The sequence below is a fragment of the Oryctolagus cuniculus genome, chromosome 20 (genome assembly GCF_964237555.1).
Source record: "Oryctolagus cuniculus chromosome 20, mOryCun1.1, whole genome shotgun sequence".
In the NCBI taxonomy this organism is placed as follows: domain Eukaryota; kingdom Metazoa; phylum Chordata; class Mammalia; order Lagomorpha; family Leporidae; genus Oryctolagus; species Oryctolagus cuniculus.
The window spans coordinates 49,432,745-49,449,063 of record NC_091451.1 but is presented as its reverse complement, the minus strand read 5'-3'; the positions used below and the strand labels follow the sequence as shown (position 1 = coordinate 49,449,063).

General features: G+C 44.2%; 1 pseudogene; it reads left to right on the top strand.

Annotated features, from left to right (window-relative positions):
• Positions 1-13,539: 13,539 nt before the first annotated feature.
• Positions 13,540-14,137, top strand: LOC127486859 (immunoglobulin heavy variable 3-66-like; annotated as a pseudogene).
• Positions 14,138-16,319: the final 2,182 nt, after the last annotated feature.

Here is a 16,319-nt window from a genome sequence, read left to right as displayed (position 1 = left end):
AACACAGCTCATACAGATAGTTCCTTCTTATTCCTTTTGGATACAGGCTATTGATCATACATTTGATATGAGAATAGTCACTTCCAATCTGTGTGTAGGCTGCTCACTTCTCAGTCAGTCTGTTTGTAATGCAGAAGCTCTGTAGTTATGCAGCATCATCTAAAAATGTTTTCTTAGGTTGCTCGAAATTTGAAGATCTGAAAGGAAAATCATGGACAGATCATATCAGGAAGATTTTGCCCAATGGTTCCTTTGGTAGTTTTACAAGGACTTTATATCTGACATTAGATCCTGGTTAATTCAATGCTTTTTATGTAAACATCCAGACCGTGAACCCCAGTCAGTGCTGATACGTTGGGGCCATGCTCAGCACTGATGGTGTGAGGACAAACCACATCCACCACCACAGGCTGCTCCCAGCATTCTGTGTGGTCCTGTTCAGGGCACTGGAGACCTGAGCTTCCTCCATGAGGCCCTGACGTTGAATCCACTCATGGTGGGAGTTGTCACTGGATGCACTCGCAAGAGACGATGCCATTCCACGTCTCCCAGGCACCTGTGCTTATTTACTCAGTGGTGGTCAGTGTGGGGGTTGCCGGGGGCAAGGACACCTGATCAGACCTCCTGACTCAGTGCTCTCCTGCAGGCACTGGGGCTCCAGCAGTGTGGCCCTTCCACCTGTCCTTACCTCCTGAACAGTAGAGTCCACCCCTCCACCAGGTCCTCTCCCTCCTGCTGCTGGACCCTGTCCTCACTGTCACTTCCCCACGTGCCATGCTTCTCCTCCCCAGTCCTCAGCTTTGGGGGTGGAGCCATCCCCTGAAGATGCAGACTTCTGTGTCTTGGGGGATCAGTGCTGGCACAGTGTCTGGGGTGGACTCTGCTCGATAACATTTTGTACAGGATTTCACCAGGACATGGGTCATGATGGTTTCCTCCTGCAGGTGAATCACTTTCCTACTCAGTGGACACAGAGGAGCAGGGTCTGGCGTATTGAGGCTGAGGATGCTGTTCCTGCAGAGCCGTGAGCAGAGCCAGCACTGCTTGGTATGCGTGTGTGGTCTCTCCAACTGAGCAGCTGAAGGCTGCATGTTAGGTGGAACTTACCCTCCATACTTGATGCACGGAGCCTCCCATCATGCATGTGGGGACCTCACCACCCAGTGATCCCATTGAGAGAGGGCTTTAGGGAGGGGAAAATACCATGAGGGTTGCTGCCTGCAATGAAGGGAATACGACCCTTAGAGAGATCCTTCAGTAACTCAAGTTTTAACTTTCAGTTATTCCCACATGAGGGAAGGAAAAGGGAGAGACACTCCCATGCACTGCACTTTCCCAAGTGTCGCTTGGACAGGTCTGCTTCCCAGCCTCACCCAGTTTCGGGACAATAATCAGGTGCATCCACGAGAGTGACAGTGCCCAAATATCATCCCATAAACTTCTGATTCCTGGGGTTGCAGGAGTAGGAATCTGGTACTGGGGGCCAGAGCCACATATGAGATGCAGGCACTCCCTTGAGGGGTGAGCGCAACCTAAACAGTGAAAATTTTAATTTATTATTTCCATGAAATTTAATAACACAGTTAATACGAATGTACTGCACAGTTGTGGAAAATATCATATACTTACTCTGCTTTATTTAAAGTTATATTCATATCAGATTTTCAGATACTTTGTTTAAAAACTAAGAAGCCTTCATTCACCTGGGCCCCACAGGACCTGAAAACTCAATGCCTTCACCTTCCGCCCCCAACAAACCTGCATGTCGCTCAGAGCTGAACTGGATGAAATCCATTGTGAAGGAACCCAAAGGGGCTCAGGCCTTAATGTGACTGGAGGAGGTGGGCCGGGGGCTGGATGACACAGGGGCAGTGGACAGCACCGTGGGATGTGATATTTGCTCTTGGTGAAGTTGTGATGAGGAGTGAGAGAGGCACAGCTGAATTGCACTCAACACAGGCACACTTTCAACATGTGCGGCTGCCTCTGTATCTATCACAGCTCAACAGCATTGCCCATGGAAGCAAAATTTACCATCTGAGAAGTTGTGAAGGACAGACAGACAGACACTGGCACATGGAACACCACACTCAGATGCACCTGCGTGGAACCTGGTCCCTGTGCATCTCTCTGTCAAAAACGGAATCCAGCAAAATGCTCCATGTTCTGCTGCTGGCAGGGAGTTCTGAAGACCTCACCAGGAAGCCCCCGTGAGTGCTGAGGGTGGACTCGGGCAGAGCTGAGTCCTGTGGTGAGGGGGCAGATGCAGATGCTGGACTCCTGTTAGCACATGGAGTTGGAGACACATCCAGAGTCTACTGATGATTTCTCCTGTAACACTGATCTGGAACCATAGCTAAGTGAACCCATGATACAGGTTATGGTTCCATTCACATAAAAGGACTAAGACAGGGTTCAAAGTGCAATCAGAGCACAAAGTTATCACTGGTTCCGTAAGTGTGCACTACAGACGGCCCCGGTAACACTACTCAGTCTGGGTCTGTCCTGTCTGAGGCGTCTGACCCCATGCCTGCTATATAGGAGCAGACATGAGATAGGGCTCCCTCTGTCCATGAAAACCAGCCTAGCCCTCACCCTGCAGCTCTGGCACAGGAGCTCCAGCCCCAGGACTCCCAGGTGTCCACTCAGTGATTGCACTCAACACAGACGCTCACCATGGAGACTGGGCTGCGCTGGCTTCTCCTGGTCGCTGTGCTCAAAGGTAATGATGGAGAACGCGGGGTACTGAGTCTGGGAGAGGACGTGAGTGAGAGACACAGAGAGTGTGAGTGACAGTGTCCTGACCAGGACGTCTGTGTTTGTAGGTGTCCAGTGTCAGCAGCTGGAGGAGTCCGGAGGAGGCCTGGTCCAGCCTGGAGGATCCCTGAAACTCTGCTGCAAAGCCTCTGGATTCACCTTCAGTAGCTACTACATGTGCTGGGTCCGCCAGGCTCCAGGGAAGGGGCTGGAGTGGATCAGATGCATTTATGCTGGTAGTGGTAGCACACACTACGCGAGCTGGGTGAATGGCCGATTCACTCTCTCCAGAGACAACGCCCAGAGCACAGTTTGCCTACAACTGAACAGTCTGACAGCCGCGGACACGGCCACCTATTTCTGTGCCAGAGACACAGTGAGGGGACCTCAGGCTGAGCCCAGACACAAACCTCCGTGCAGGGGCGCGCGGCTCCACCAGGGGGCGCACAAGACGAACCGAGAGCACATTCTGGTCTTGAGCAGGTGCAGGAAGAGATGAGCCCTGGTTTCCTGTCAGGGAATTGGAGTTTCCTCTCCGGTAGCCATTTTGAGGAATTAATTCTACTCTTGTTATTCTGACCCTACCGATGACTTCAGTGATGGTGATAAAGTTTGATGTGAAAGGAAGGAGTCGTTAATGAACAACTTCGGTTCATAAACAAGCACAGCAGTCACCAGGATCAGAGATCCTGGGAATCTCTGAGGACCCTGGTGATTCTTTTCCAACCTGACTCAGATAGAGCCCTCAGGGCACTGCTAACTTTAGGACAATTTTAGTTTTCCTTTTAGAACCAGGGACAGTAGAGCTAGGGTTTTTGTTCTGGTAAACCTCAACTACCTAAGTCATCCCTCTCCTCCCATCAAAATGAGCATGTGGGCCGGCGCCGCGGCTCAATAGGCTAATCCTCCGCCTAGTGGCACCGGCACACCGGGTTCTAGTCCCGGTCGGGGCGCCGGATTCTGTCCCGGTTGCCCCTCTTCCAGGCCAGCCCTCTGCTGTGGCCAGGGAGTGCAGTGGAGGAAGGCCCAGGTGCTTGGGCCCTGCACCCCATGGGAGACCAGGAAAAGCACCTGGCTCCTGGCTCCTGCCATCGGATCAGCACGGTGCGTCGGACGCAGCGCGCCGGCCGCGGCGGCCATTGGAGGGTGAACCAACGGCAAAGGAAGACCTTTCTCTCTGTCTCTCTCTCTCACTGTCCACTCTGCCTGTCAAAAAAAAAAAAAAATGAGCATGTGTACCGAACTGAACCTACATTTTTTTTTGACAGGCAGAGTGGATCATGATAGAGAGAGACAGAGAGAAAGGTCATCCTTTTCCGTTGGTTTGCCCCCCAATGGCTGCTGCGACAGTCGCACTGCAGGCAGCACACCTCACAGATCCGAAGCCAGGAGCCAGGTGCTTCTCCTGGTCTCCCATGTGTTTGAGGGGCCCAAGGAGTTAGGCCATCCTCCACTGCACTCCCGGGCCACAGCAGAGAGCTGGCCTGGAAGAGGAGCGACTGGGACAGAATCCGGCGCCCCGACTGGGACTAGAATCTGGGGTGCTGGCACCGCAGGTGGAGCATTATAGTCTATTGAGACGCAGTGCCGGCCACATAATGTTTTTTTAATCTGTGGATGATCCACACTCACTTTCTACAGACTTATACCCGACCTCTATTTCCCGTTAATCCTGAAAACACATTGTGGTCCCTGTGTGCCCACTTAATCTAGGGTCATAGTATAAAGAGAAAAGCCAACACAGCAAGGAAAAAAAAAGAAGAAGAAACCAAAGAATATTTCCCAATACCAAACAACAAATGCAGAAACCAAGGAAACAAGAACAAGGAAGACATTATGATGCCCCCAAATGAACATGACACTCCAATTCAAGATTATGAAGATGATGAGATAGAAGAAATGCAAGATACAGATTTCAAAAATTTATGATAAGAATATTTAGAAGTTATCAAAAACAAATTCATGAACTACAGAAATCCTTACTGGATAGAAAATCTCTCTCATGAAAATGAAATCTTAAGGAGGAATCATAATGAAATGAGGAATCTAGTAGAACCTGAAATTGTGATACTGAAGAGAAATTAAAATGAAATGAAGAATTCAATGGAACTAATGACAAACGCACTTGAGAGCCTTAAAGACTGAATCAGTGATATAGAAGAGACAATATCGGACTTAGAAGACAGAGCACAGGAAAGTATACAGTCAAACCAAAGGCAAGAAGGGGAAATTAGAAATTAAAAAAAATATTGTTGGGAATCTACAGGATACTATTAAAAAAACAACATTCGGGTTCTAGGAGTTCCTGAAGGCATGGAGAGAGAAAGAAAGGATTGGAAGGCCTTTTTAGTGAGATACTAGCAGAAAACTTCCCAGGTTTGGAGAAGGACAGAGACATCCAAGCACATAGAACCCCCAATAAACGTGACCAAAAGAGATCCTCACCACAACGCGTTGTAATCAAACTCACCACAGTGAATTATGAAGAAGAGATTCTAACATGTGGAAGAGAGAAACGTAAGATTACTCTCAGAGGATCTCCAGTTAGACTCACAGCAGACTTCTCATCAGAAACCCTACAGGCTAGGAGGGAATGGCGAGACATAGCCCAGGTGCTAAGAGAAAAAAATTGCCAGCCCAGAATATTACATCTTGCTAAGCTCTCATTTGTGAATGAAGATGAAATAAAGACTTTTCATAGCAAACAGAATTGAAATAATTTCTCACCACTAGTCCAGCCCTGCAAAAGACCCTTGAAGATGTGTTACACACAGAAACACAGAAACACAACCATCAATACGAAAGAAGGTAAAGGAAGAAAAACTCCCAGTAAAAGATCACAGGAAGTTCAAAGCCTATATTAGAAATATCTTTGGGAAAATGGCAGGGCAAAGTTACTATTTATCAATAATCACATTGAATGTTAATGGCCCCAGATCTCCAGTTAAAAGACAGACTGGCTGAATGGATTAAGGAACAAAACCCACCTATTTGCTGCTTACAAGAAACACATCTTTCCAACAAAGGTGCATGCAGACTGAACGTGGAAGGTTGGAAAAGATATTCCATGCCAACAGAAACCAAAAAAGAGCTGGCATAGCCATATTAATATCAGACAAAATAAACCTCAACACAAAAAAGTTAAGAGAGACAAGAAGGGCACTACATAATGATTAAGGGATCAATTCAACAGGAAGATGTAACTATTATAAATGTATATGCACCTAATTAGAGGACACTAGTTTATTTAAAAGATTTGTTAAGGGACTTAAAGGGAGACTTAGACTCCAATACAATAGTACTGGGGGACTTCAATACTCCACTTTCAGAAATATATCAACCAGACAGAAGATCAACAAGGAAACAGCAGATTTAATCGACACTATAGCCCAAATGGATCTAACAGATATCTACAGAACTTTTCATCCTACACTTAAAGAATATACATTCTTCTCAGCAGTACATGGAACCTATTCTAGGATTGACCACACACTAGACCATAAAGCAAGTCTCAGCAAATTCAAAAGAATTGGAATAAAGCTGGAAATTAGCAACTCAGGAATTCCTAGAACATATGCAAACACATGGAGACTGAACAACATGCTCCTGAATGAACACTAGGTCATAGAAGAAATCAAAAGAGAAATCAAAAACTTTCTGGAAGTAAATGAGGATAACAACACAACATATCAAAACTCATGGGATACAGCAAAAGTAATGTTAAGTGGAAAGTTTACAGCAATAGGTGCCTCCATCAAGAAATTGGAAAGGCACCAAATAAATGAGCTTTCAATGCATCTGAAGGATCTAGAAAAACTGCAGCAAACCAGACCCAAAACAGGTAGAAGAAGAGAAATAATTAAAATCAGAGAAAAAGTCAACAGGATTGAATTCAAATAATTACAAAAGATCAGCCAAAGAGCTGATTTTTTGAAAAAATTAACACAATTGACAGACCATTGGCCCATCTAACCAAAAAAAGAAAAGACCCAAATCAATAAAATCAGAGATGAAAAAGGGAATGTAACAACACACACCACAGAAATAAAAATAGTCATCAGAAATTACTACAAGGAGCTGTGTGCCAGCAAACAGGGAAATCTATCAGAAATGGATAGATTCCTGGACACATGCCATCTACCTAAATTGAACGAACCCAAACAGACCCATAACTGAGACAGACATTGAATCAGTAATAAAGTCCCTCCCAACAAAGAAAAGCCCAGGACCAGATGGATTCACTGCTGAATTCTACCACACATTTAAAGAAGAACTAACTCCAATTCTTCTTAAACTATTCAGAACAATGGAAAAAGAGGGAATCCTCCCAAATTCTTTCTATGAAGCCAGCATCACCTTAATCCCTAAGCCTGAAAATGATGCAGCATTGAAAGAAAATTAAAGACCAATATACCTGATGAACATAGACGCAAAAATCCTCAATAAAATTCTGGCCAATAGAATGCAACAACACATCAGAAAGATCATCCATGCAGACCAAATGGGATTTATCCCTGGTATGCAGGGATGGTTCAATGTTTGCAAATCAATCAATGTGATACACCACATTAACAAACTACAGAAGAAAAATCATATGATTATCTCAATAGATGCAGAGAAAGCATTCAATAAAATACAACACCCCTTCATGATGAAAAATCTAAGCAAATTGGGTATAGAAGGAACATTCCTCAATACAATCAAAACAACTTATAAAAAACCCACAGCCAGTACCCTATTGAATGGAGGAAAGTTGGAAGCAGTTCCACTGAGATCCGGTACCAGACAGGGATGCCCACTCTCACTACTGCTATTCAATATAGTTCTGGAAGTTTTAGCCAGAGCCACTGGGCAAGAAAAAGAAATTAAAATGATACAAATGGGGAAGGAAGAACTCAAACTATCCGTCTTTGCAGATGGTATGATTCTTTATTTAGGGGATCCAAAGAACTCTACTTAGAGACTATTGGAACTCATAGAAGAGTTTGGCAAAGTAGCAGGATATAAAATCAATGCACAAAAACCAACAGACTTGGCTGGCACTGCGGCTAACTAGGCTAATCCTCCGCCTTGCGGCACTGGCACACCGGGTTCTAGTCCCGGTCGGGGTGCCAGATTCTGTCCCGGTTGCTCCTCTTCCAGGCCAGCTCTCTGCTGTGGCCAGGGAGTGCAGTGGAGGATGGCCCAAGTGCTTGTGCCCTGCACCCCATGGAAGACCAGGATAAGCACCTGGCTACTGCCATCGGATTAGCGCGGTGCACTGGCTGCACCTATCTGCCTATCAAAAAAAAGCCTTTGTATACACAGGCAATGCCACGGCTGAGAAAGAACTTCTAAGATCAATCCCATTCACAATAGCTACAAACCAATCAAACACCTTGGAATAAACTTAACCAAGGATGTTAAAGACCTCTACAATGAGAATTACAAAATCTTAAAGAAAGAAATAGAAGAGGATACCAAAAAATGGAAAAATCTTCCATGCTCATGGATTGGAAGAATAAATATCATCAAAATGTCCATTCTCCCAAAAGCAATTTATAGATTCAATGCAATACCAATCAAAATACCAAGACATTCTTCGCAAATCTGTAAAAAAATGATGCAGAAATTCATATGGAGGCACAGGAGACCTCAAATAGCTAAAGTAATACTGTACAACAAAAACAAAGCTGGAGGCATCACGATACCCGATTTCAAGACATACTACAGGGCAGTTTTAATCAAAACAGCATGGCACTGGTACAGAAACAGATGGATAGACCAATGGAACAAAATAGAAACACCAGAAATCAACCCAAACATCTACAGCCAACTTATCTTTGATCAAGGATCTAAAACCAATTCCAAGAGCAAGGACATCTATTCAATAAATGGTGCTGGGAAAACTGGATTTCCATGTGCAGAAGTATGAAGCAGGACCCCTACCTTACACCTTACAAAAAATCCACTCAAGCTGGATTAAATATCTAATTCTACAACCCGATACCATCAAATTATTAGAGAACATTGGAGAAACCCTGCAAGATATACGCACGGGCACAGTCTTCTTGGAAAAGATCTGAGAGGCACAGGCTGTCAGAGCCAAAATTAACAACTGGGATTACATCAAGTCGAGAAGTTTCTGTACTGCAAAAAACAAAAACAAAAACAAAAAAACAGGAAAGTGTAGAGGCAACCAACAGAATGGGAAAAAATATTTGCAAACCATGCAACAGATAAAGGATTAATAACCAGAATCTAAAAAGAGATCAAGAAACTCCACAACAACAAAACAAACAACCCACTTAAGAGATGGGCCAAGGACCTCAACAGACATTTTTCAAAAGAGGAAATCCAAATGGCCAACAGACACATGAAAAAATGTTCAGGATCACCAGCCATCAGGGAAATGCAAATCAAAACCACAGTGAGGTTTCAACTCACTCCGGATAGAATCCTCACATACAGAAATCTACCAACAACAGATGCTGGCGAGGTTGTGGGGAAAAATGGACACTAACCCACTGTTGGTGGGAATGCAAACTGGTAAAGCCACTATGGAAGTCAGTTTGGAGATTCCTCAGAACCTGAATATAACCCTACCATACAACCCAGCCATCCCACTCCTTGGAATTCACCCAGAGGAAATTAAATTGGCAAATAAAAGAGCTGTCTGCTCTTTTTTTCAATGTTTATTGCAGCTCAATTCACAATAGCTAAGACCTGGAACCAACCTAAATGCCCATCAACAGTAGACTGGATAAAGAAATTATGGGACATGTACTCTTTAGAATACTATACAGCAGTAAAAAAACAATGAAATCCGGTCATTTGCACCAAAATGGAGGTATCTGGAAAAGATCGTGCTGAGTGAAATAAGCCAGTCCCAAAAGGACAAATATCATATGTTCTCCCTGATCGGTGATGACTAACCAAGCACCAAAAAGGGAACCTGTTGAAGTGAAATGGACACTATGAGAAACAGCGACTTGATCAGCCCTTGTCCTGACTGTCGAGGAACAACTTAATATTTTATCCCTTTTAGTATTTTTTTTGTTCTACTAATACTATTGGTTGATGTCTTTAATTAACACACAAGTATTCTTAGGTGTTTAAATTTGATTGAAAAGTGATCCCTGTTAAATATGAGAGTGGGAATAAGAGAGGGAGGAGATGTACAGTTTGGCACATGCTCAATCAGACTTGCATCAAATGGTAGATTTAGAAACGTGCCAGGGGATTCCAATTCAATCCGATCAAGGTGGCATGTACCAATGCCATCTCACTAGTCAAAGTGATCAGTTTCAGTTCATAATTATCATAATGATAGGATTGGGACTAGTGTCTGCTACTACTAACTGATAGAATTATAAAGGAGAGAATTATCCAACATGGGAAGTGGGATACACAGCAGACTCATAGAATGTCAGATGTCCTGAACAGCACTCTGGCCTCAGAATCAGCCCTTTAGGCATTCGGATATGGGTAAAAAGCCCATGAGAGTGTTTCAGGCATGGAAAGCCAAGACACTCTAGCGAAAAAAAAACATGACCTAAATGAAAGATCTCTGTGAGTGAGATCCCAGCGGAAAAAAAAATAGGCCATCAAAGAAAGACGTACCTTTCTCTGAAGGGGGGAGAGAACTTCCACTTTGACTATGACCTTGTCTAAATAAGATCAGAGTTGGAGAACTCAAAAGGCTTCTATAGCCTTGGCAACTCATGAGAAGAGCCTAGGGTGATTACTAATGCCATAAACAAGAGTGTCAGTTGTTAAGTCAATAACAGGAGTCACTGTGCACTTAACTCCCCATGTAGTATCTCTGTCCTTAATGTGTTGTACAATGTGAATTAATGCTATAACGAGTACTGAAACAGTACTTTACACTTTGTGTTTCTGTGTGAGTGTAAACTGTTGAAATCTTTGCTTAATATATACTAAACTGATCTTCAGTATATAAAGAGAATTGAAAATGAATCTTGATAAGAAAGGGATGGGAGAGGGAACCGTTCGACCCAGCCATCCCACTCCTTGGAATTTACCCAAAGGAGTTTAAATTGGCAAACAAAAAAGAGGTCTGCACCCTAATGTTTATCGCAGCACAATTCACAATAGCCAAGACCTGGAACCAACCTAAATGCCCATCAACGGTAGACTGGATAAAGAAATTATGGGATATGTATTCTTTAGAATACTATACCGCAGTAAGAAACAATGAAATCCAGTCATTTGCAACAAAATGGAGGAATCTGGAACACATCATGCTGAGTGAAGTAAGCCAGTCCCAAAGGGACAAATACCATATGTTCTCCCTGATCGGTGACAACTGACTGAACACCAAAAAGGAAACCTCCTGAAGTGAAATGGACACTATGAGAAATGGTGACTTGATCAGCATAGCCCTGACTGTTAATGAACAACTTAATACATTATCCCTCTTAGTATTTTTTTTGTCTGTTCTACTTAATATGACTGGTTTAATTCTGTAATTATCACACAGTTATTCTTAAGTGTTGAAATTTAACTGAAATGTGATCCCTGTTAAACATAAGAGTGGGAATAAGAGAGGGAAGAGATGTATAATTTGGGACATGCTCAAGCTGACCTGCCCCAAATGGTAGAGTTAGAAACATACCAGGGGATTCCAATTCAATCTCATCAAGGTGGCATGTACCAATGCCATCTCACTATTCCAAGTGATCAATTTCAGTTCACAATCGATCATAATGAAAGGACTAAGAGTCAAAGGGAGCACATAAACAAGTCTAGTACCTGCTAACACTAACCAATAGAATAAATAAAGGGGAGAGTGATCCAGCATGGGAAGCAAGATACTCAGCAGACTCATAGAATGGCAGATGTCCTAAATAGCACTCTGGCCTCAGAATCAGCCCTAAAGGCATTCGGATCTGGCTGAAAAGCCCATGAGAGTATTTCAGGCATGGAAAGCCAAGACACTCTGGCAAAAAGAACTCTGTGAGTGAGATCCCAGTGGAAAGAACAGGTCTTCAAAGAAGGAGGTACCTTTCTCTGAAGGGAGGAGAGAAACTCCACTTTGACTATGACCTTGTCTAAACAAGATAAGAGTCGGAGAACTCAGAGGGCTTCCATAGCCTTGGAAACTCATGACTGGAGCATAGGGAGATTACTGATGCCATAGACAGGAGTGTCAATTTGTAAAGTCAACAACAGGAGTCACTGTGCACTTACTCCTCATGTAGGATCTCTGTCCTTAATGTGCTGTTCATTGAGATTTAATGCTATAACGAGTACTCAAACAGTATATTTCACTTTGTGTTTCTATGGGGGTGCAAACTGTTGAAATCTTTACTTAATGCATACTAAACTGATCTTCTGTAAAAAAAAGAAAGAAATTATCAATTCCCAACTTGTCTCTCACTGGGATTAAACATGACAATAGGTCTGATCTGATTTCATCATCATTTAAAAAAACATCTATTATTTTTCACTTTATGTTTCAGTGTGGGAGCAAACTGTTGAAATCCTTACTTAATGTATAGTAAGCTGATCTTCTGTATATTAAGATAATCAAAAATGAATCTTGATGTGAATGGAAGGCGAGAGGGAGTGGGAAAGGGGAGGGTTGCGGGTGGGAGGGACGGTATGGGGGGAAGCCATTGTAATCAATAAGTCGTACTTTGGAAATTTATATTCATTAAATAAAAGTTAAAAAAATAAAGAAACAGAAAAAAAAGGGATGGGAGAAGGAGCAGGAGATGGGAGGGTTGCGGGAGGGAGGGAAGTTATGAGGGGGAAAAGCCACTGTGATCCAAAAGTAGTACTTTGGAAATTTATATTTAATAAATAAAAGTTAAAAAAATAAATTTAAAAAATAAAAAAGATTTAAATATTTTAAATAATATTGTTACATGGACATCATGCATGCTGTTCCTATATTTCCTCCAAGGTTTTAAAAGATGTTGAAACTGCAATTTTTTAGAAAAGATTTATTTATTTACTGAAAGTCAGTGTTACACAGAGAGAGGGAAAGACACAGAGACAAGTTCTTCCATCTGCTGGTTCATCCCCCAGATGACAGTGACACCAGGAGACAGGAGTTTCTTCGGGGTCTCCCACGTGGGTGCAGGGGCCAAATACTAGGACCATGCTTTTCTGCTCTCCCGGGTGCATCAGCAAGAGATGATTGGAAGTGCCGCAGCTGGAACAGGAACACACAGCACTATGGGATGCAGGCATCACAGGCAGTGGATTCACCTGCTGTACCACAGTGATGCTTTCTCCATTTCTGCGCATTCATTCTCAGTGTACAAATGCAGCACTGATGTTTCCTAAATGGCACCTAGTGGTGGAGTATATTATTCTCCATCATTTCGTGCATGGGCTCTCAGCCCTGCGCTTGGCAGTTTGTTTTTGTTAGAACTTCCCTCTTCATGATATTCACTCGCTGCCACCCAGACCTAGTGCCCACATCAGGGAACACACAACCTCAACTTCTTATCCTGCATCTGAGCGTCCACACATGAGACACAAGAGGCACCCGTTATTCTTGCTCTGACGGATGTCACTAGGCACAAAGACCTGTATCAAATCAAAGATGTCCTGAAATCATAACTGTACAGAATCATGGAAAGAATAATATGTTCTGTGTCGTTACCTGTACTACTAAACACCAGAGGACACAGTGCTCTGCCAGGAACCTGTCCTATCTGAAGTGCACAACCCCATGCCTGCTATACAGGGGCAGCACATGCAAATAGGGCCTCCCTCTGCCCATGAAAACCAGCCCAGCCCTCACCCTGCAGATATGGCACAGGAGCTCCAGCCCCAGCACTCCCAGGTGTCCACTCAGTGAGTGCACTGAACACAGATGCTCACCATGGAGACTGGGCTGCGCTGGCTTCTCCTGGTCGCTGTGCTCAAAGGTAATGATGGGGAACACAGGGCACTGAGTCTGGGAGAGGACGTGAGTGAGAGACACAGAGAGTGTGAGTGACAGTGTCCTGACCAGGACGTCTGTGTTTGCAGGTGTCCAGTGCCAGAAGCAGCTGGTGGAGTCCAGGGGAGGCCTGGAGAAGCCTGGGGGATCCCTGAATCTCTCCTGCAAAGCCTCTGGATTCACCCTCAGTAGCAATGCAATGTGCTGGGTCCACCAGGCTCCAGGGAAGGGGCTGGAGTGGATCGCATGTATTGATTGTTATGGTAGCACAAACTACGCGAGCTGGTGAATGGCCGATTCACCATCTCCAGCGACAACGCCCAGAACATGGTGGATCTTGAAATGAACAGTCTGACAGCCGCGGACATGGCCACCTATTTCTGTGCCAGAGACACAGTGAGGGGCCCTCAGGCTGAGTTCAGACACAAACCTCCCTGCAGGGCCGCACGGCTCCACCAGGAGGCACACAAGATGCACTGAATATATATTCTGGTCATGGGTAGGTGCAGAGGGACAATAAGCCCTGGTTTCCTGTTAGGGAATTGGGGTTTCCTCTCCTCTAACACATTTGAAGAAATGGTTCTACTCTTACAATTCTGTCCCTGCCACTGACTTCACTGATGGATAGAAACTTTGAATAGAAGGAAGAAGTCCTACGTGACAATTTCGGGTTCATGACTGACAACTATCCTCACCGTGATCAGATATCATGGGGATCTGTGAGGACCTTGTGAGTCTTTTCCAGTCTAACTCGTGCTGGTGTCCTCAGGGCGCTGCCGACTCTAGGACAATTTTACTTTTCCCTTTATATCCTGGAGACAGATGAGCCAGGGTCTCTGGTCTGTTAAACCTCAACTATTTCCCTCTCTTCCTGTCAAAGTAGCCTGTGTGCGGAACTGAACTGACATTTTATTTTAAACCGTGGGTGATCCACACTCACTTTCCACAGAATGTGGCCACCTTTAATCCTGGAACAGTCTGTGGTCCCTGTGTGAACGTCACAGCACTCAGGAATGTACTTGCAGCTCAGCTGTGTCTCAGGCTGAGCTTCTGCAGGCACCTGGGAAGCCTACAGGGACTTCCTCATTCTTTAGGTCCTGGGACCCTCCTGGGGGGCTCCCTGCATGAACTCAGAGGGGAAATGCACTGGACATCAGCAGTCAAGGTCATCACTGAATGGAAAGTGTTGGGTGTGCACTTCTAGCTCATCTGATTCTGTCAAGTGTTGTGGGACTCCCTGCACCTTCTGTGGTTCAGCAGAGCAGAAAGTGGGACACACAGTGGCTGTGCACTCTGGGGCAGGAGTCCACATCACGGGGAGCTGTGTCTGTGGCTCCAGCATGATGACCAGTGTCCTGAGGCTGAATCACAGCTGCAGGAAGAGCAAGTCTCGGAGACCATATGTCCAGAGTCCCTGCTCTTCACTCCATGTCTATGCTGACTGGGGTCATCAATGCATTTGGAGACTTCCATCAGTATTAGAGAGGGAGACACGCAGGCTGCATATCAGAGTGATGGACACAGCCCATTTGCACACTTTCCCAGACTAGTAACTGACAGTGCACCCTGGAAGTCAGTAGATGATGGATGTGTTATGAGGCCCCATCACCAAGGTGGGAACACTGATGCAGTTCCAAGCTCCTGGGTTCCAGCTGCCAAGCTTGAGTCCACTGGAATTTATTTATCATCTCCATAAAATATTGGAAAATATTGGAAAGCACTACACCAGTATTCAGAGTATTGAATCTCCATTTTTGATCATTTAATCATTTCCTTTACATAAGTGTTTGATATATAATACCAAAACATAGACATATGAGGTACAATGATATGTGTTGATAAATAAATGTATCAAATTGAGTTTTTATGAAGTCAGACTTATTGACATGCTCATCAGAAAACCACATGTTTCCATGGTAGAATGTCAGTTGTCTCCTGTTTTGGAATTCTTTAGGCACAATATTCCCTTCACTGCTGTGACCATGCTGTACAGTAGATCCTCAGTGTATGGATCCTGTTGGACTGGAACTCTGACCTTGCTCCAGCGTCTCCTCTGCTCCTCCCTTGCTCAGACGTTGGTCTTCACCATCGTACTTCCTGCCTCTGTGACTTCATCCTTTTATCCCATGTATCCAGCATCACGTATTATTTGTCTTCTTGTCCTGCATGGTTAGCAGAGTGTACTTACCCTGACACATTATCCTTGGACATTATTCTCCAGGATCATCCGAGTTGTCCAAAATACAGAATTTCCTCATCTTTAATGCCATATAAACTTCCTGTTAAATATAATTTTGTCCATTTGTTCCATTGTTGATTCTTTCTTCATGAATGTTTCACTGGATTGTATGTGTGAACTCTTGTGAATGATGCTGCATTAGTTGAACATGGAAGAGCAGAGGTGTTTGCCACATTGATTGTGGTTCCCCTGGACACCTCCCTGGGATTTCATATTCCTTCTACTCAAAAATGGTGTTTGAAGATCCTGTGATAATTCTGTTTCAGTTTTGATGATTTTCCATAATAATTTTACTTGTTTACATGACTCCGTTCTTGCACCAGAGTTATCTCCAGCTTCCTCCACATGGATTGTCAGCTCTGGATTGTAGGATAATACTCATTCTAACAGGAAGGATGGGATGTCTCATTGTGCATCTATTAT